Source organism: Anopheles coustani, chromosome 3 (genome assembly GCF_943734705.1).
Source record: "Anopheles coustani chromosome 3, idAnoCousDA_361_x.2, whole genome shotgun sequence".
NCBI lineage: Eukaryota > Metazoa > Arthropoda > Insecta > Diptera > Culicidae > Anopheles > Anopheles coustani.
The window spans coordinates 41485625-41504112 of record NC_071288.1 but is presented as its reverse complement, the minus strand read 5'-3'; positions in this window follow the sequence as shown (position 1 = coordinate 41504112).

The window sequence follows — 18488 nt, the reverse complement described above, 5'->3', positions numbered from 1 at the left end:
GGGAAGCAAAGGGAAAAGGCTTCACTAGCTTGCAAACACACGGCGGGAACTACATTATAAAACACACAACTTTATTAACATGCAACAGGTTGACGGAGCCGACAGCCGATGGAGCTCTACCGTACTTTGGGGCCATTCAAAAGTTGGCTACCGAATGTGCGGGTCCGCGGGAACGGAAGGGCGACGGGAATCTGCCGCCGTGCCTGGATGCGGGAGGATGGAATGCAAGCGTTCTAGGAGCTTTTATCGTGACGCTGCCGGGGTTTTTCCGAGGGCAACCGTTTCCGGTGGAGCGGCGGTATTTGGGGGCGAATTTATTTGGAACAGTTTATCTTACGCTAACCGGAGCAGGTCGGGAGTATTCGGATGCTTTGGGAGGCAGTCAACACTGGTGCACTACGGGCAAGTAGTGTGTAGCTACATGGAAATGAATTATATTGTATAGCCTTTTACTAAATTTAGACGTTTGATTTCGTAGAATAGTTCGTTGCAAAGGAAATAACAAACAATTCATCGTCGCATGTTTTAACATGTTTAATAAAAAATATTGTCCACCAAACAATCTTACCCACTGTGCGGTAGCACTAGTCCAAATATGCAAAGTTTCCTGCACGACAATCCCCCTGACAGTCGATCCTCGACTCGAGAGCTGTTGGGGAAGCAACACTTCAACGAAAAACACTGGCCGGACGATTTCGGGGGAGGCAAAAGGCGAGCGCTCACGTGTTGCATTGGCTTTTGCAAAAGCACACCGCAGGGATCCGATCCTCACGTGTAAAATGCCGAAAATTTACACGTTACCCAAACCGAGACCGAGCGTTCGTAGTACGGTTTGTTTTGGGGGCAGAGAAGTTAAACGATTTGAGACCGAGCTTATGGAGTGCACCCGGCTTTTCCCGGGAGGGTTTAACGGGAACGGAACGCCAAATTTAACGAGGATGCAAAGAACGTTAGTTTACATAACACCCAACCGGGTGGGGAGGGAGGATGGGGTTCGGAACCCGAGGGTTTGTAGAGATTTTAGATTTCCAACAATCAGGACATTCCCCCGCTCGCCAAAGAGAAGGCCACCCGGCGAGTCTTCTAATGGCAGACTGGTAGGGCTTTTAAATTCATATTAATTTTCGATCCAAATGCGACCCCCGCACCCAAATGGGGCCGATCAAGCCGAGATATAGCCCCATACCCTGGGCAATGGCAAGCGAAAAGTCAAACGACACCTGTGGCTCTCCTGGCTGTATCGGGTTTTCGGAATCGTTTTTGCCAACGTGAAGTGAAACGTAATTCGTACGCCAAACTGACTGCACTGAGAGTCGTACGGGATGATTCGCGCACAGGATGGTTCGAATCTTGCCCTCGGAACGCATCGTTTGGGAATGCATCCAGCATGCACGTCGTTCGGAACGGAAAGGATCCCGAAAAGGATTTCCACCCGCTCCATGATGGGATGGGTTCGCCGCATCCAAACGGGGTTGGCTTTCCGAAAATGAATGAATTGATGGTGAGCTGGCGTGCTGGGTGGGTGGTTTGAACACATACACACACGGACATCCAATGTCCTAGCGACCGTTCGGCAACGTTGACGCCGGGACTTCCGACGAACGATGCTACCAGCAACAGATTGCATAATTAGCAATTTAGCCAACCCCTTTGGTGAAGCTGCTTCACCTTTCTTCCGTTCCGTCCGACGGAACCGAACCGTCGCGGCTGGCTGTCTTTAATTGGTCCAGCACCAGCTCCCGTGGAATCCGAAATTCCAACCTCGGAAATGGCATCAGCAGGACGACGATTATTTTCGGGCCGTGGTAGCTTAATCCAATAATCGCCCCGGCAATACAAATAGGTCGCTAGAGCTGTCAGAATCGACAGGACGCATCGCGTTCCGATCGGTTCCACGAGCGAACTCGACCGAAGTGACGTGGTTTTTCCACACCACACCAACGGCAACTCGTTAATGGTGACGCACCGGTTAAGCGCTCAATCAACAGTTGTTAATGAACGTCTCCTGGTACCTGTTGCCAAGTCCTGAAAACTCCAACCAAAGGCCGTTCGCAAAATGGTGATGTACAGTATTGCGATTAGTCTCACTGTTCGGCAGCAAAGCTCGAGTGAGTATGTTGCATTAGAGGACTAATTAAGGGTACCGGCATTGGGACTTCCCCACAGGACGCGAATTCCGACAGCAAATGGTTGGCAATTAAAATGAATGCTGTATGTCACTTTCGGGTGACTCTCTTTCTCTCCGCAAAGTGCAGCTGTCGGCTAAGCTGTAATGTGATTTGATTGAATTATAACACGCTCTCCCGGACGTGTACGATATTTGTGGACACATTGCACTCATCTATTCGAGGCCTACATTTTTATCAAACAACAGCATAGTGAGCAAGAATGCTGACAGACCTTGGTGGGTGCACGTGCGCAAAAACTGCAACAGTAGAACTATCTGCCAAAGTACAGAACTGCGTTTGCTTGTCTCAAAAAGGCGCTTACCTTGTCCAGTTTGGATAGCTGGACAGATGCATATGTTTGCGCACCGCAAATAATGTCAAACAAGCCACAAAGATAAGCACCCCGCGTATCTAAATAAGGGAATGAACTATCAAAACCGACCATTTCCGTCAAAGTTCTGCCGGGCACGTTTTGGGGTCGGGGTGACCCGTGTTTGCTGATAGTTCGGCGACGAGCTTTCGCATGCCATAAAGTAAGGTCTATCTGGTTCAGTCGAATGTTGTTGCTTGGACTGTCAAAAGATACTATAATTTCATTGTATTGTCTTGTGGAACTAAAGTATCTACACTTAGTAATGATTTTATTTATTTGACAAGCATTACAGGTTTAACATAACTTATTCACATCTTGCTGTTAAAGCCAGCAATATATGTACCGTCTTACTGCAAATATTTGGATAAATTAGCTCAATTAGTTAGTAATAAGTTAACCCAAATTAAAGGCGAGAAAGCTTTAGTTCTTGAAAACTATAGATTTGTCTTTCAAAACACGACCAGTATGGTATTTCGTTTGATTTCTTTTTTTTTATAATTTAGATAATCCTGTTGTAATACCACCTTCCAGTATATAGTTACTTAGAACTTGTTTTATTTAGATTTTATGTTGAAGGCCCGATGTGCGCTACCTCTTCCTTATTTGCGCTCATGTATTCTATTCAAAGTATGTATTCAATTTTTTAACTTCTCGTTGAAAAACATGAGCATATAACGTTCCAATTTCATATGATCAAAGATGTTTATGTCTTTGAAACTTCCATTACTTTATTGTGTGTATGAAAAACGGTTATCTCGTAGGCGTTTACTCCTGGTTTCCGGAAAGTACGTCATTCTTTATACCATTTTTTCTGCACGAAAAATTATTCGTTACGGAATTCTCGGAAGCCATGCGATTTCAACAAAAACCAAACTTTTGCTAAACACGCTTATTGCTGTCGAATAAGTTTTCAATTCGTACCAGGCAAAAACAAGTGGCACGTGGGAAAACCGGCACGTGTATTGTGCCAGCTAAGAAAAGGTTCACCTTTAACGCTGTTGTTTTCTTCAAGACGCCCTTTATCCAGCGCTACCGCAAGCGACTGCTGCATGCGCCTGATCTTCGGCTCTCCCCGACGGTGCCGGTCCCCGTCCCCAAGCGCCTTTGCTCGCAACAGGTGTGTCCGGCGGTGATGTTGTCGGCGAGCCACACACTGGCTTATCTCGGTCACATACCGAGCGTTTTGGATGTTTGGAGCGGACGGCTTCGCCGACGACGGAGTGGCATGCGGAGTTGGTCGCGTTTGCGTCGGTGGACGATGTTTACGGTTGCAGTCACGGAGCACGTCGCGGGCTATCTGTGCGACTGCCCCGAGGAGTTTGTGAGAAAACAGGTGTTTTTGCCCCCCCATCCGCGCTACCGTCTCGTGCAGTATGGGTGGACAAGCAATCAGACCCCACCCTGCCTACAATCAATGTTGTACGTAGCATGGAACCATCAGTAGGAAATGGCTCTTCGTGAGTCCGGCACGTGTTGGATTCGTTTCTTTTTTCTTGCGACGAATTGGCTGATTCTTTGTCAGCCAGTGGGTCAAAGTACAAATGCATTCAAATCGCTTAGGTTAGTTTGATATTTATACATTGAATCACCAACATTATTGTTTCAAAATACAATCATGCATGTTCTCAAATACAGAAATGGGGCAGTCAAGCGAATCACTTCATTGTTACCCAAAACTATGACAAACTCGAGAACTCATGATTTTTAAAAAATATTTCTAAATCTGATCTTGTGATTATTTATTACTACCAGAAATGAAACTTGAACATAGAGTCTAGTAGGTTATGTTCTCATACATAAAACAACGGTATTGAAGTTAAGTAAAAATCGAATGTCGTATCTTTGAAATGATACGAATCGTTAATCGAACAAGAGTATGAAAAAGGTAAAATAACCCATGGAGAAGAGCCGCATTGAACTTCCAAAACGGGTAAGAAGTACTAAAGCCGCTTATATCAACGACTTCTGCGAATGGTTCCAGAGAAAGAAGAAAATTAGTAAACCTGCCAACGTATAGAATTTGTACAGCCCAAAAAATGTTTGTAAACTGAGCTAGAAAAAAATAAGAGGCATGTCATTAAATGATTTCGATGACTAAATTTTCAAGCATATCCTTTGGCTACTCTAGTCCTCTTTATGTAATCTTGCTCTCCACATTTATGATAACAAAAAATGATCAAATTATAAAAACGCCAAACCATTTAAAACTCAACACAAAATCCAAACAATTTGAACAAACTTTTACCTTCAAAAACTGTAAAACATTTCCAACGACAAACACGAACCGTAACGGATCGTTTCCGTCCCCTTTTCGAGACGGATTTTCTTTTCATCATTTCGTTTCTTTTGGGTTCCGCCGGTCCAGTCGGGCATGGTCGATTCATTCATCAGAACGAATTAAGGGTTCTCCTTCCGGTCGATTGCCCCATCCCATACCGAGGCCGCTTGCCTGACGTCAAAAAACATGCCAATCCGTTTCAAATTATAGCATCGATTTCGTCTAGGATGGCGGTTAGGAACGACCAGCAACAACGGCCCACAAGTGTCGGCCACTCGATTGGCCACCGGAGGTCGATAATAAGAGTGCCGGACGAAACGGAGTGCATGAAAAAAGGCCTACACAAACACACAAACACGCACCCGCTACTGGAACGGGTTTCTCGAGCAAAAACTCTAATCATACACACTGACCACGGTCAACTCGACCATCGTCTGTCGCTGGCCGGGGGAGGAAACGACGGCCGACTAACTGAATCCGGTGCTCATCCCTCCGTCGTACAGTTAGCCGGGCGATGGACGCGATACTCCGATGAATGAATCGAACGGACCCAACCACAACCGACGATGATGGACGAGCCGCACGCGAGACGGAGAACAAAAACGAGAACTTCGGACTACGCCGAGTCCTTCCAGTTTGTGCGTATGGAGATGATTGAAATTGGATTGAAATTAAGTGGCAATGGGAGACTGCATACCCCACGGTTTGCTGCACGGAGCGCACGGCCGCGTGTTGTTCGGTTCAGGTAACACGCTGCAAGACCGACTAAGAACCGATTGATTCCGGTGATCGGGTTATCAAGGACGGCGAAAAGCAGCAGGGGATGAAGAAAGAAAAGCAATTGAATGGAGGCAAGTAAAAAAAAGGAACACTGAAGACGTTCAATGAATGAGATAACGAAGGTGCCCACCCCACCCTGTTCGCGATCGACACGCACTCCTGTGAGCCTTCATCCAGTTTGGAAAATTCTAACCGTTGTTCTTAACGACGCTCCATAACGGGAGAAGATCCTGAAAGAGATGACCACGGACGCAAAGATGCGAACCTACGGGCTACCTACCCCCCCCCCCCCAACGAAGGAGGAGACTTGTTTTTCTTTTGTCTGGACGCCTGCTCCTACATCATTTCTTTGCTCCTCCTCCTCCTCGCCCGTTTCGCTGGAATTAATGCCAACGCTCCGGCCAACGTCTTCTGCAGCCCTTCGCCTATGATTATCGATTCCAGCGGCGGTAATAGTGATTTCATTTACATGAGCTAACTACATCCTGTCGTTAATACAGGTGAGGTTGATTGTACCCTAATAACAAGTCCATGTCCCTACCACGGCCGCGCGTGTGCGTTTGCCTTCCCGGTAGAACGGAGTATGAATTATTTCGGTGATTGATGCCAGGAACTACCGACCGGGGAAAAGGCCGGGGGCAAAAATGGCCGCTATGTTTTCCTCGCAGTGTATTCCACGCCGAAAGAGTTGTTAGATCAATGGCAAACTGAAAGTTGGCGCACATGCGTGTCGTTTTTAAGAATAACATTTGAATATGAACAATTTATTTGGGTACTAAACAACTTTAACAATAAACCGACATGGCATTTGATAACGCTTTAATTACTTCAAACCAATTTTTGATAACCAGATATTCTTATTGTTGAAGATATTCTTATTGTTCTTTTCAAATTATCACGAAAAAAATTCAACAAATTACCTTGGAGTAGTTAGATGCCTTTGAATTGAGTCCAGAAACACACTTTAGTTTTTTAAAATAGATCTAAAACCGAAACTGATTAATGGGTTGGCGATTATCGTCTTACGAAGCGCGATTATGTTCATTTTACGTAATCCCAAACGAACCTATTAAAAACCTCTATCCCTTAATCGTTTATTTTCTTTATATTTTTATTGACAAGTTTGACAAGTTTTATTAACAATCTATGTTTATTTCTGACCTTTTCTTAATATTTTTTTCATATAAATCGTTATAATACAAAAAAAATAAATATCTTGTATTGTTTCAAGACGCAAAGTACTCCTTAATAAAAGCGTATTATTATTTTTTATTAATTCTGGCTCAAACTGAAACATGATTTACTATTCATAAAATTGTTTTTTGTTTCTTATTGAGAACGAAACTTAACATGAACAATCATACCATATTTTTCAATGAAAAAAACTGCGACTTCAGATATTATTTAATGATTTAATGAACATGAATACATTTAATGAATATGTATAGACATTTTCCGTAACTGATGATTTTTTACAGTTATCAGTAATATTTCGTAAATGTATAAATATGTACTTGGAGGGAAGTGAAAACCTTATTTAAGGGGAACTTGAAGACCAAACTCAAGATGCAATTCACGCTTCAAATTATGTAGGGTTTGAAACGAAAACACTGTATGGTTTAAAATGACCGTATTTTATGTCATTAATCGGAAAATAAAAAAGCTACCCCACTCAAAAGAAACGTACGCCATTAACGACCAACTCCAATGCTTCTAAGCCTTTTGAAAGGCAATCCGTGTACTACCAGGCACGGTGAACGATTTGAACAGCAAAAGCCATTAGCCCTCCGAATCGGAGCCATCTTAAGCTGTAAAGACTTCTCACGATCGAAATATCATGAAGGTCACCACCACCACCACCACCACCACCGACCCACCACCGACATAAATCGCGTCATTCCGCGATCGTACATAATTCGTGCGCAATCTCCGAACGCGATCGGCCTCCCCGAACGCTGGGACAAGTGTATGCTAATTTATTGGTCACCTTATGGATCGCGGTGCCGTTCCTAACGTCGCTGCCAACACCGGGTCCACCGTTTTGTCTATTTGCCCACCCTTCCCCACTACGCCCCCAGGTTTCCTTCCACTCCCAACCTAAGCGGGCCAGTGCGGGAAACGAATTCATTCTTTCCACTGACAGCAACCTCAACTCGCCCGTCGGTGCCATCCGCTCCTTCCCATACCCATACGTAGCTGTTCAAAGCTCGAGCTCGAGGCTTGTGACGCTGTAGATCGACAGAAAAATTGCGAAAAACTGGTGGAAAACATGCCAGATCAACGGTACGGTCAGGGGGACTGAGGAGATCGGGTGAGGATCGTGCGGATGGCAGGGAAGCCATGCAAAGGCGCACGCTCTGGAGGGTTCGGGGCTGCAGATGGTAGATAAAAGAGCGCAATTTAATAATAGATATATTGTATATCGATCAAATTATACACAATCGCCTTCGGAGCGGCAGCTGCTCGATGCTGGTGACTTCGATGCGCGTCCGCTGCTTCTCCCTCTTCGTTCCAATACCTTCGCAACGATGTTATCTCTGGCGTCTTCGACAACTGCAACATTAGGCTACCAGTTGAGCGTAACGCATGCGAAAGTGGGCGCTCTTTAGTCGCTAAAGTTAATGACAAATTCAACAACAATCTAGTCCTCAATAGAAGTATTTTCTAAAATCGTAATACCAGTCGATGATAGTATATGTTTCCAAATAAAATAGATGTAAGAACTTTAAGTGACTTGAACATATATGACCCTTTAAGTTTATTTAAAAAACCAACTACTGAATTTACTACCTGATTCGTTAGGTGACCGTTAGTTTTATTCTGAAAAATTCAAGAAACCAATCCTTGCGCATATTATGTCCATGCAAGAGCGAGTGCATGTCTCACCGTGTTTGACCTTGACTACGATATAAAAGCCCTCCAGTAAGGGGTAAAGGGCTGCCAGCGAACTGAAGACCGGAGAACAAACCGACAGTTTCAATCCGATTCGGTTAAGACCAGTTTTCCTCCCGCAGCCCACGCCTCATTTCCTCTCCCGGGGAACGAACGTGATCATAGGAGCAGGCAACGATTAAACCATCCAATCCTTCCCCCCCATTCCGTCCAGCGAGTTCGGTGCAGGCGGGGGTTGGAAAAACGCGAATCTAGCGCAGGAGAGAAACAAAACACACATACAAGTGCAGCTCTGGCCGGCGGGAAGCTGGTAACAGTTCGGTAGCAGTTTGGCTCCAGAAATGCCTGGAAGCTGCAGCTAGAATGCAAGTGTCTTGCTGCAAGTGGCCGAAGTCTGCAGCCCGAATGGGGTCGGCGGATGGGGGAGGAGTAAGTGGGGCGCCCTCGCCCATTAATGATGAAAGATGGTATCAACGTGCCGACGACCGCCATCAGCGTCGCCGGCAAAATGTACGATGATCGAAAGAGACGCTCCGTTATCCGGCGTCGTCGTCGTCGGTTTGGCGACCTGGCGAGAGAAGAGTGCTCGAGACCGCCTTTCGGGATCCTCGGATCCATTCAACCGACAGAAGCGACAGAAGCAGGCGACGGAAATTAGTCCCGATAGGTGTCGTACGCGATCGATGACTTCTGCCCGCCCCCTTCGCCTTCAGGCGCGCTCGCTATGCTTTTCGTTTTCCCATTTTCCCCATTTTCGTCCACGATAGACTCCTTCGTGGCAGATGTCTTAATCGAGTGCAAGATACTGGAGCCGGGCTTTCGAGCGGGAGATCTATAAACTGTTTTGTGTAAACAATGTATCTCTTAACATTATAGTCTTTTCTTTATCACTACATTTCCTAGAATACATACTTTAACATTCTTAGAAAACATTAGTTCATGAACTCTATAAAGTATGTGAAGTCTGTAAGACATACTTAAAGCTTAATATCTGGATTGTTACCAATCCAACGAAGCAACATTTTAGCTGTATTTTACACAAGTTGAGACTAATAAAAATAATATCTATTAAAATCAATCAATTTACTGTAGATGTGTGAATTCTGAGGTCATAGCCATAAGCCTAATTAGTTTCTCATAATAAATAGGTATGGTATGTTAACGATAAACATAAATTCAAAATTAGCCATAAAATTAGGAAATATAAAGGTTAACCATCCTTTCCAGTTGCAAAATAAATATTCTGAAACATGCTTTACAATATCGAGCTTTATTGAAAAAGTATTTTTCTAAATTCTTTTGTTATCGACATTTTGATAACCATTTGGTTACAAGCATCCACGCATATTATCTACGTTATATATTTTTCTCTTTTCAGTAATTTTGACGAAACCAAATTTATGCACGTACCAGATCGTGAATTGAAGCTTCATTTTTCTTTTAGGAGTGTTTTAGGTCTGGCAGTGCGATTGTTGAGAACCGTATCTGTCAATATCAACAACATTTTGCTGTTTTTTGCAATAAATTTGGAAGACAAGGCCACACACTTTTCTCTTTTCTGGCCATTTTCTTTATGAGGTTGCTAGTACCATTCCTCTCATACGTATACATCCGATCATGACATTTTACACATTTTTATCTCCTTCAACACTCAAGTAAAATCTCTGTATTTATTCAAAAAGTCCAGGCATCGTTTATGCTCAAATAAATTATTTCGACTACAACATGTTTCCAAAAACAAAAACGCTTTACATAAAAAAACTAAATGCTGCCAAAAAAAAGTTGAAACGATGATGCCATGCTTCATCTTATTTTGTATCTTAACCGTTTATGTCGTTGACATCCTGAATGAGATAGCACGATGGTGGGTTGGATAGTGCCATCGAGCAAAGTGCTGAAGAGACCTCAATGAGTGTACGTACACAAACACATAGCTAGTATCTGTCATCGTTTGGGTAAAAACAAGAAAACGAGAATAAAAATCTCCCATCACTCCAGAAGGGAAAAGGGATCTGGAAGAACAACACATTTTCGCTATGGCCCGGGTCCACTCCGGTCAACTTAGCTCGGAGTCCTCGGAGAGCTTCAGTCCGAAACTGGCAGTCAAGCTTTGCAAGTATAGGTGTAAGTATGTGTGTGTATGCGATTGTTGTGTGAGCGTATTTGTGCACCCTAATGCACCGAAGGATGGGAAGAATTGTGAAAGACAAAAGAATACGAGCATAAGACGAGTCCGACGTACTACTGGCACGTACACTACACTCGAGCTACTCAAACCGAGACAGATTTCCGGTCGGACCAAACGTATATTCATGGTGGAATGGTTGGCAGACGGGTTGGTGTTGCTAAAATAAATAATTCGCCCGTTTTTAATTGGAAAAAGTCACTTCTCCAAAGGGGATCTCATTTTTTTTTTCTTCATTCGCTTTTTGGGTTTTTCTGCAGGTTTCCCATTCTACTAGCGCCCTTTCGGTCAGATGCTTCGGAAGGGTTTCCACCAAATCTGGCGAACGAGCTGTCAGGAGGCATTTGCATTTAACCGGATAGGGAAAAAAGAAGATAAAAGATGAAATCATAGTGCTCAGGAGAAAAGAGAAAAAGAACAGTTTTTTCCGGTGTTGACTATTCCATCGTTTCCTGATATTCAATTAGAGCTTTCAGCGAAGTGTAAATTAAAGTGACATTTTTCTGCACTACTAAATTAAGACCATTTGACTAAGTGGTCACTGATTTCCCACGAGGTAACACTCAGAAACATAAAATAAATTGCATTGAACAAGTTTTTTTTCAGTCTACTGTTTATGGTATCTATAAAAACACACTCATCATTTTCTACTTAATTTATGCTTTTCACAAGAACACGGATATGAATAGTTTATATTTTTTCTGAAAACAATATCTACTGAGTTCAATTTGATAATAATTGGTTTGTTACTGACATAATGTGGTTCATTTTGTTTGCTCAGTTTCCTCAGATTTGTTTAGTTTGCTCTGTTTAATAAATTAACTTCACATGACACTATTCTTAGCTTCGTTGTGTTTTACGCACGATTCGTTAAAAAGCACTTTCCATTGGTTGGTTTAGTTTTAAGCAGCACTTCTCGGACGAAGTTATACTTCATAGTCATTACAAATAAACCTAAACGCAATATTTCTCGATAAATATAATATTTTTTAGATTTTATGAATTAATTTATTCAAAAAAAAAACATAAATTAGGAATCTTGTTAATGACAAACTTTGAGTTTCCATGTAACACCAGTAGAAATAAACCCAAATCTTATTCGAGTCCATCGAGCCTCGAAAGAATGAATAAAATTGCCGTATGTGAACCATGTGAAGCCCCGGATAACCCTTCCACCCGGAGTTGACCTAAATAACCAGCCATGGCTAGCCGTGCCACGTACGCGACACATATCGCGTCGTAATTCGCGTAGAAAATTCGTACCATAAAGCTTCTAAGCCCTTGTTGACTGATAGTTGATACGAGCGCAAAAATCGCGCACTATTCGTGGACCGCTTGCAACTTTGGTCGCCCCTGTCCCTTGCCGACCATTATGTGTGTGTATGTGTGCATGTGTGTGTGGTCCCGCGCCGGGCACCGAAACTAAACCCCAACAATAACACTGATAATTGCAAACATTGACGCAATCTGCCTGCACAAACGGTTGGCCACTTTCTTCTGCGCCGGAGCAATCGGCCCTCGGGAAGATAAGATTATAGTTGCAGTTGCCTTATTGCACTGAAATGGCGCGAGTGAAAATATGTAATCAAATAAAATATGTGCCCTGACTGGCTGACTGACAGTCGGCTCGCCCTTACACGACCCCGACACGTCCCCGCTCCCACGGGTTCTCTGTTTGTTTTAGAGCTCGACGATTTGATCTAAATTTTGTTGTTTAAATGTTCCAGCCACTTCCGGCACTTGCGGCGACCGATAAAAACGGCCTGATTGTTGCCAATTGGTGAGAATGCACGCATGCATACACACAGTGCATTTCGGTATGCAATGGATGCGAAGTTTTTGATGTATTTGGCTAGTTTGAAAACCAGACTTAACAAATGTATGCTGAATTATCGAAAAAATAAAATTAAAATGGACATCATCACTTTTGTTTGATGCATGTGGAAAATTTCAAGCAGATTAAATGATTTCATGGTGATGATGAATAGCATAAAATTGAAAAGCGTTAATTTGGTGATCAAACTGATTGTACTGGCTGGTAGCAACAAGTGTTCAAGCACAATTTGACTTTTCATTTAGTTACCAACTGAAGGCATTTTGCTTCGAGGCGCAATATGCAGGCAGTAAATTCGCCGTTCAGTAAGTACTATCAAAATATTTACACAAAACCCCCTGAAGTGCATTCTTCGCAGTGGAAAAATACCAAAAACTACCCGTCAACAAACGCCATCAGCACAAAACAACAAAAAAAACCCACTATCTCTCCGAAACCACGTCAACCGGAGCGGAATCTAAGTCACGTTGCACACTGCAACGTGCTGTTCCAAAAACGAACCAAAAAGACGCCGTTGCATCAGTGCAGCACGCACACTGGCGCGATTCCTTCGCCGCACAAAACTAGTGCCACCAGCCAGTGCACCGATGCACCATCGTCCAATCGGGCCCGCCTTGTACGTGTGCCTAATAAGTGAAGCCCCCACCGCCTCGCGCCACCCATGGACGCCGCCGCTGCACCGAACTGCACCGAAAACAACCGAATCGCGGCCAACACCACCAGCATGCAGCGAACGAGTGATGCACATCTGAAGCCGCGGGGACGTGGCAAGGGCGTGCTTTGTGACAAAGATATCGCACTAAGTACTAGCTTAGCAGAAGGAAACGCACGGGTACAACGAAAAAAGAACAAGTAACACGCGAATCAAATTAAATCAAACCCGACGCGCAAACGGACGGCGAGTCCGGGTGGAACTTTCGGAGAAGTGTCCGATGAGTCATTGAAAAAGCTGCACCGCTGCGCTGCTTCACGCGGAAGTGGAAGCACGATCGGAACGCATGTCATTGAAGTGACATCTGAATTTCGTCCCACTGCTGGAAAGCCCCAAACGGAGTGCATCTAAATACCGAAAAGTCAACATCTCGTCGTGCGGTTAGATAGTGAATTGCGCATTCGATTTGCGGTAGTCTCGCATGGCCTTGCCACCAATTGTCGTCATTGAAACTGAAACTGATTAGAAATCCAAATAAATTTGCCCATCACACCATACCGGATGTTTGTTTTCCGAGCAGCTTTTTTGTTATAAGTTTTAGTTTCATGCTTTCTAGTCAAGTTAGACTGATATTATTAATACAAACGAACCTTTAAATTGTTTTACGTAGCAAGACGTCTGAAATAACAATTATTCGATCCCCAAAATGAGGTATGTGCCAATCTAGTTGGCTTAGAGATGTTTTGAAATTCTTAACAACGGCATCTGATCCTCGCCTGATAAATTAATAACATTTAAGTGAATTTTCCAATGAACGAATTATGAGTTTTTGGATGTGTTCCTTCGTGATCTATGTTTATCTATTTGAAAGCCGTTTATTGCTTTTTGACTGGAAAATGCAAATTAAAGAAAGGTTTAATTAAAGGTACCTTTTATGCCTCTCGTTTTGCACAAGTTGTAATTAACAGCAACGCTGAAACGAACAAAATGTGATAAAACAATGAACTCTACTATTTGTGCAAGAAAATCTATCAAAGAACAACAAAGTATAAGCTATGAATCTACTGCACCGTAGCATAATCTTCTTACTCTATGAAAATAACTTACTTATACAATATACTTTCAAAATCTAAAAGAAACGTCAAGACTTTTTCCTTTTCCTTCATTATCGATCACAATATAATATATTTACAATGCCGTATGCATATATCAACCCTAGTGTGTAGAGGTCATTGAATGTAAACAAATTCGCCATAGATAGTGCATTGTTGTTACTATCACTTCTTCTTACTACTTCTAAGACAGGCTTCATAACTCTTAGTGTAAATTTCTTAGAAAAAGAATAGAATCTTGTTCGCGAATGATTCTCATGATTGAATTCACATTACACCTTTCTACAATCGCAATCGTAATTGTTTTTACGGTTACGTTCCATTTTATTTGCATGCAACACGGTTGACCTCCATGGCATGGCCTTACATCATAAACCTAGGCCTTCCTACTTTTATGCGTTTTTGAAAACGCAAACGAAACATTTTATACTGAACAAAACTGTAAGCCGGCTCTACTCATTTTAGCAGCACAAATGATTTGTTTACAGTATCGTGAGGATCATTATTGTGATGATCATTAAATATGATATTTATTTCTCAGTTTATCAGGATGCACCAAAGAAAAAAATCAAATGTTAGGCTTTCAGAATAATAATCTAATTCCAACTGAACGTTGATTACCAGGCATTGATTTGTAAAACTTTATTAGAAATAAAAAACAACTTTATTAGAAAATTAGTGCGCGTGTGCGCTTGCTTACGCGAGTTCGACAAAAACAGACCTCAAAAGCTCGCTGCCCAGGTATCGAGTATGATTTGCGAATGTTCGGTAGAAAAACAAACCAGTTTCCTCTCGCCCAACCATTCCAGCTAAGCTCCGGGGCGAAACCAGCTAGAACAAATGTCAGAGAAGATCATTAACATTCAAGGTACGAATCTCACGTGTGCATATCAAGTTTTCAACTGATTGCCCACCGAAAAAAGAGCGGCAAAAAACGGCAAGACAACATCACCACCACCACCACCAACGCCGCTGGCCTCCACCCTGAGCAAAAACACTCACACACACCTAACACAATAAAACAAAACCGGCCTGCAAACCAATCTGGCCGAATGGGGCTGCTCCCCGGCGCACCGTCAGGGTAAATTAAATGTTGCCACCGTGCACCGACCGAGATGCACCGCACCCTGCATCGGATGCAGCACATGCATCCCGCTCCCGCCGCAAATGAGCGGCATTTGTTCAATCCTAATTCGTGCCCCGGCCGCACCGAGCGGCGACACTGGTGGCAGGGAAAGGTGCATCCATGCACCTTTTTTTTGACGATACGTATGCGGTCTGATTATTTTCTATTCTATCGACACCATCACCATCGGGCTGTGGGCCTTCACCACGGTCTGCCTTTCCCTTCCGACGAGCGCGCGATTAGTTGGTTCTAGCTTTTATTCTCGTTTTGATTGGCCCCAAACGCGGCATTCGGCATGAGCTATGCTGCTGCGAGTTATGTTGGGTGCAGGTGGAGGCTGTTGCTTTTGTCTAGTTTTATGCATCCTAATTTTCGCACTTTCTTCCCCGTTCTATTCCGCTCCAAACGTGGAACGTGAAAACGAAGCTTGCGTGCCATAACGCCGCTTTGTGCGGCCGGTCGCATGTTGCGTTATGAAAGAAAAAACGCTCCGACACGCGGCATTGCGTACGCTGCATTGTAGTGTTATTGTTTACTGTTATTGTTTTACTTTTCCTTATTTACAATTTGTAATCTCCATTCTCAAACGAAAGGCAAACATGAAACGCAAATCGAGTTCATCCTTGCCTACTCGCGAACAATGTCAATCGGGTTGGAATGGCAATGATTAGTTTGCGTACTACTGTGCAAGAATTTTGTAACACGGATGATGAGATAAGAGCTGGTAACTTTTTACAATTCTACGTATTAAATGATTTCAGATTTTTAAATTCAGATTTTTAAATCACATTTCAAATCTCAAGCTCTATTATGAATGCTAAATACTTTCACAACTAAAACAATACGAGAACAAACTGAAATTTTTCGATTTCTCTTTATATAGCCCTTAAAAATACATTTACTATTAGAAATTTACAAATCGACGGTTGCTAGCCAAACACATCACTGTAAAAATAAAAATAGGGTAAAGTTTTACAGTAAACCCTCTTACAGTTCTTTTTAATTAAGATACAGGTTGAAGATCGGAATGGCAATGTTATGCTATCTGTTATCTTTTATTTTCTGATGAATAAACCTTATTGGGTAAACTTATTATTAAAAAGATAACCAGTTAAAAGAACAAACTCAAGCTGAAACAAGTCACAAAACTTTGCAACTAGAATCTTTCAGAATCTCTGTTGTATTTTGTTTTCAAATGCATCACCATCTGCTCAAGTGATAATCACCACCTTCGAGTAATAACAGAGTACAGGTTTACAGTTTCATGAAACTAGGGCCCAATGATCACATGCAAGTATGTTTTTAGACAAATTTTAACGTATTTTGCATACCGACAATGATTAACGTTTGAGGCAATTGAAAATACGGACCATGGAAAACATTAAGATGTCGTTCATCAAATAAAGTTGTGATAAATCTAAAATCTTAAGCAAAGCGAGGGAAGTTTTTGACTGCTAGAAAGTAAAAGTTATTATGTAGCTATGACTATTGAAATGAAATAATCATTCGTGTGTTAAATATGAAAAGATAAATAAAGAATTTTTATTAATGAAAATATAATAGTAAATCTCAACTAAAAACTAATACTTTGAACATTATACCAGAAAAGAGTCTATTTTTCGAGAATCAAACAGAATCGTTACCATGGATGGACACATACCAAACCGCACAGTGTAAAGCACTATTCCTGATTACAGATTTTCAGCATTCCGGTTTTCCCCCGCTCCAGCACAACAAACTGCCCCAGCCGAGCTATTATTTTGTGCAAATTGATCGCAGATATGTTTCCCCCATCAATCCTAGCTGCCGGCGATGCCCATGTGCACCCCACCAACCTTTCCCACCTACCCGATCGTTTCCTTCGTTCTTCACGTTCTTCTTCTTCTTCTTGTCCATCTACACATAATCTGCCTCACGATCGCCACTTGACTCGTGGTACGTGCGCGTACGTGTTTGTGCAACTGAACTATTAACGAAAAAATGCCTACCAACTAACGCGACCGCAGCTGTCGAGGGAACCAGGAGAAAAGGAGATAGGGGGAAGGAGGAAGCATTGCCTTGGACCGATGCCTTCACGACGTTTTGGAGCCTCGCGATAACGGGATCCGCGAAAGTACACGCTCGCCAACGGCTTGTGATTGAGATGATCGTGGCGCCGATGATGAAATTGCTGACGAGCTGGTTTGACCGGAGTGAGAGGAAGCCATCAAAGCCACTTCAAAGCACCACATCTTGGCCCTTTTGTTGGCGCAAGCGTTGATTTCACCAGTCTTTGTCAAACGGTACATTGGGAAGATTTAACGCGACGGGTTAGCGGCGCAATAGATTTTGGCTGTTCACTATTCCACAATTGCTTGCAAATTAACCAAACATTAGTAAGCTTTACATTACATGAAATAATATCTCATATTCTCTTTTTGCATAGAATACGTTAATTTCTTTATTTCCGACATTCTTTGAACCAACTTTCATAAGGTAATTGAGGATTATTAGATTTCAAATATAGAACGAAATATTTGACAAATTCACATATTTTCATCATATATGATAATAGAACTTTATGTAAGTCCCTAACCCCAACTTCAGAAAACCATAACAAAAACGCTGTCTGAAATTCCAATAAAAACAAATGAAAACGGAGAAAAAGTGTCAAAAACGGATGAAACTGTCTGTCATAATCATATCCTCTTGTTCCCATTTTCCTTTCGGAGATATATTGAGTGACAAAAACTATCCTCGCATAAGAACTCTTTCATCTAGCGAGCTTTTCTTTTCCATTTTTGTGAGAAAGCAACGGGCGACGTGTTTTTTTGTGAACAGTGGATCAGAAAACTTTTCAGCTCCTTAGGGATGCAAATGCACGGAATGCGGTGAGACCGACAGAGAAAAAAATGGTCACGAAGCACCGGTTATACACCAACAGACGAGAACGGATAAAGAATTTTTTCATCACTTCACCCCACCCCCTACAACTCCCACCCCACCGCACAACGTCACTCACCCTTTTTTTGCCGTCAACCAGATGAAGGTGCAAATGGGAATTTATCCAATCGATGGACGAAGCGAAGAAGCAGGACCCTTCGTGTGC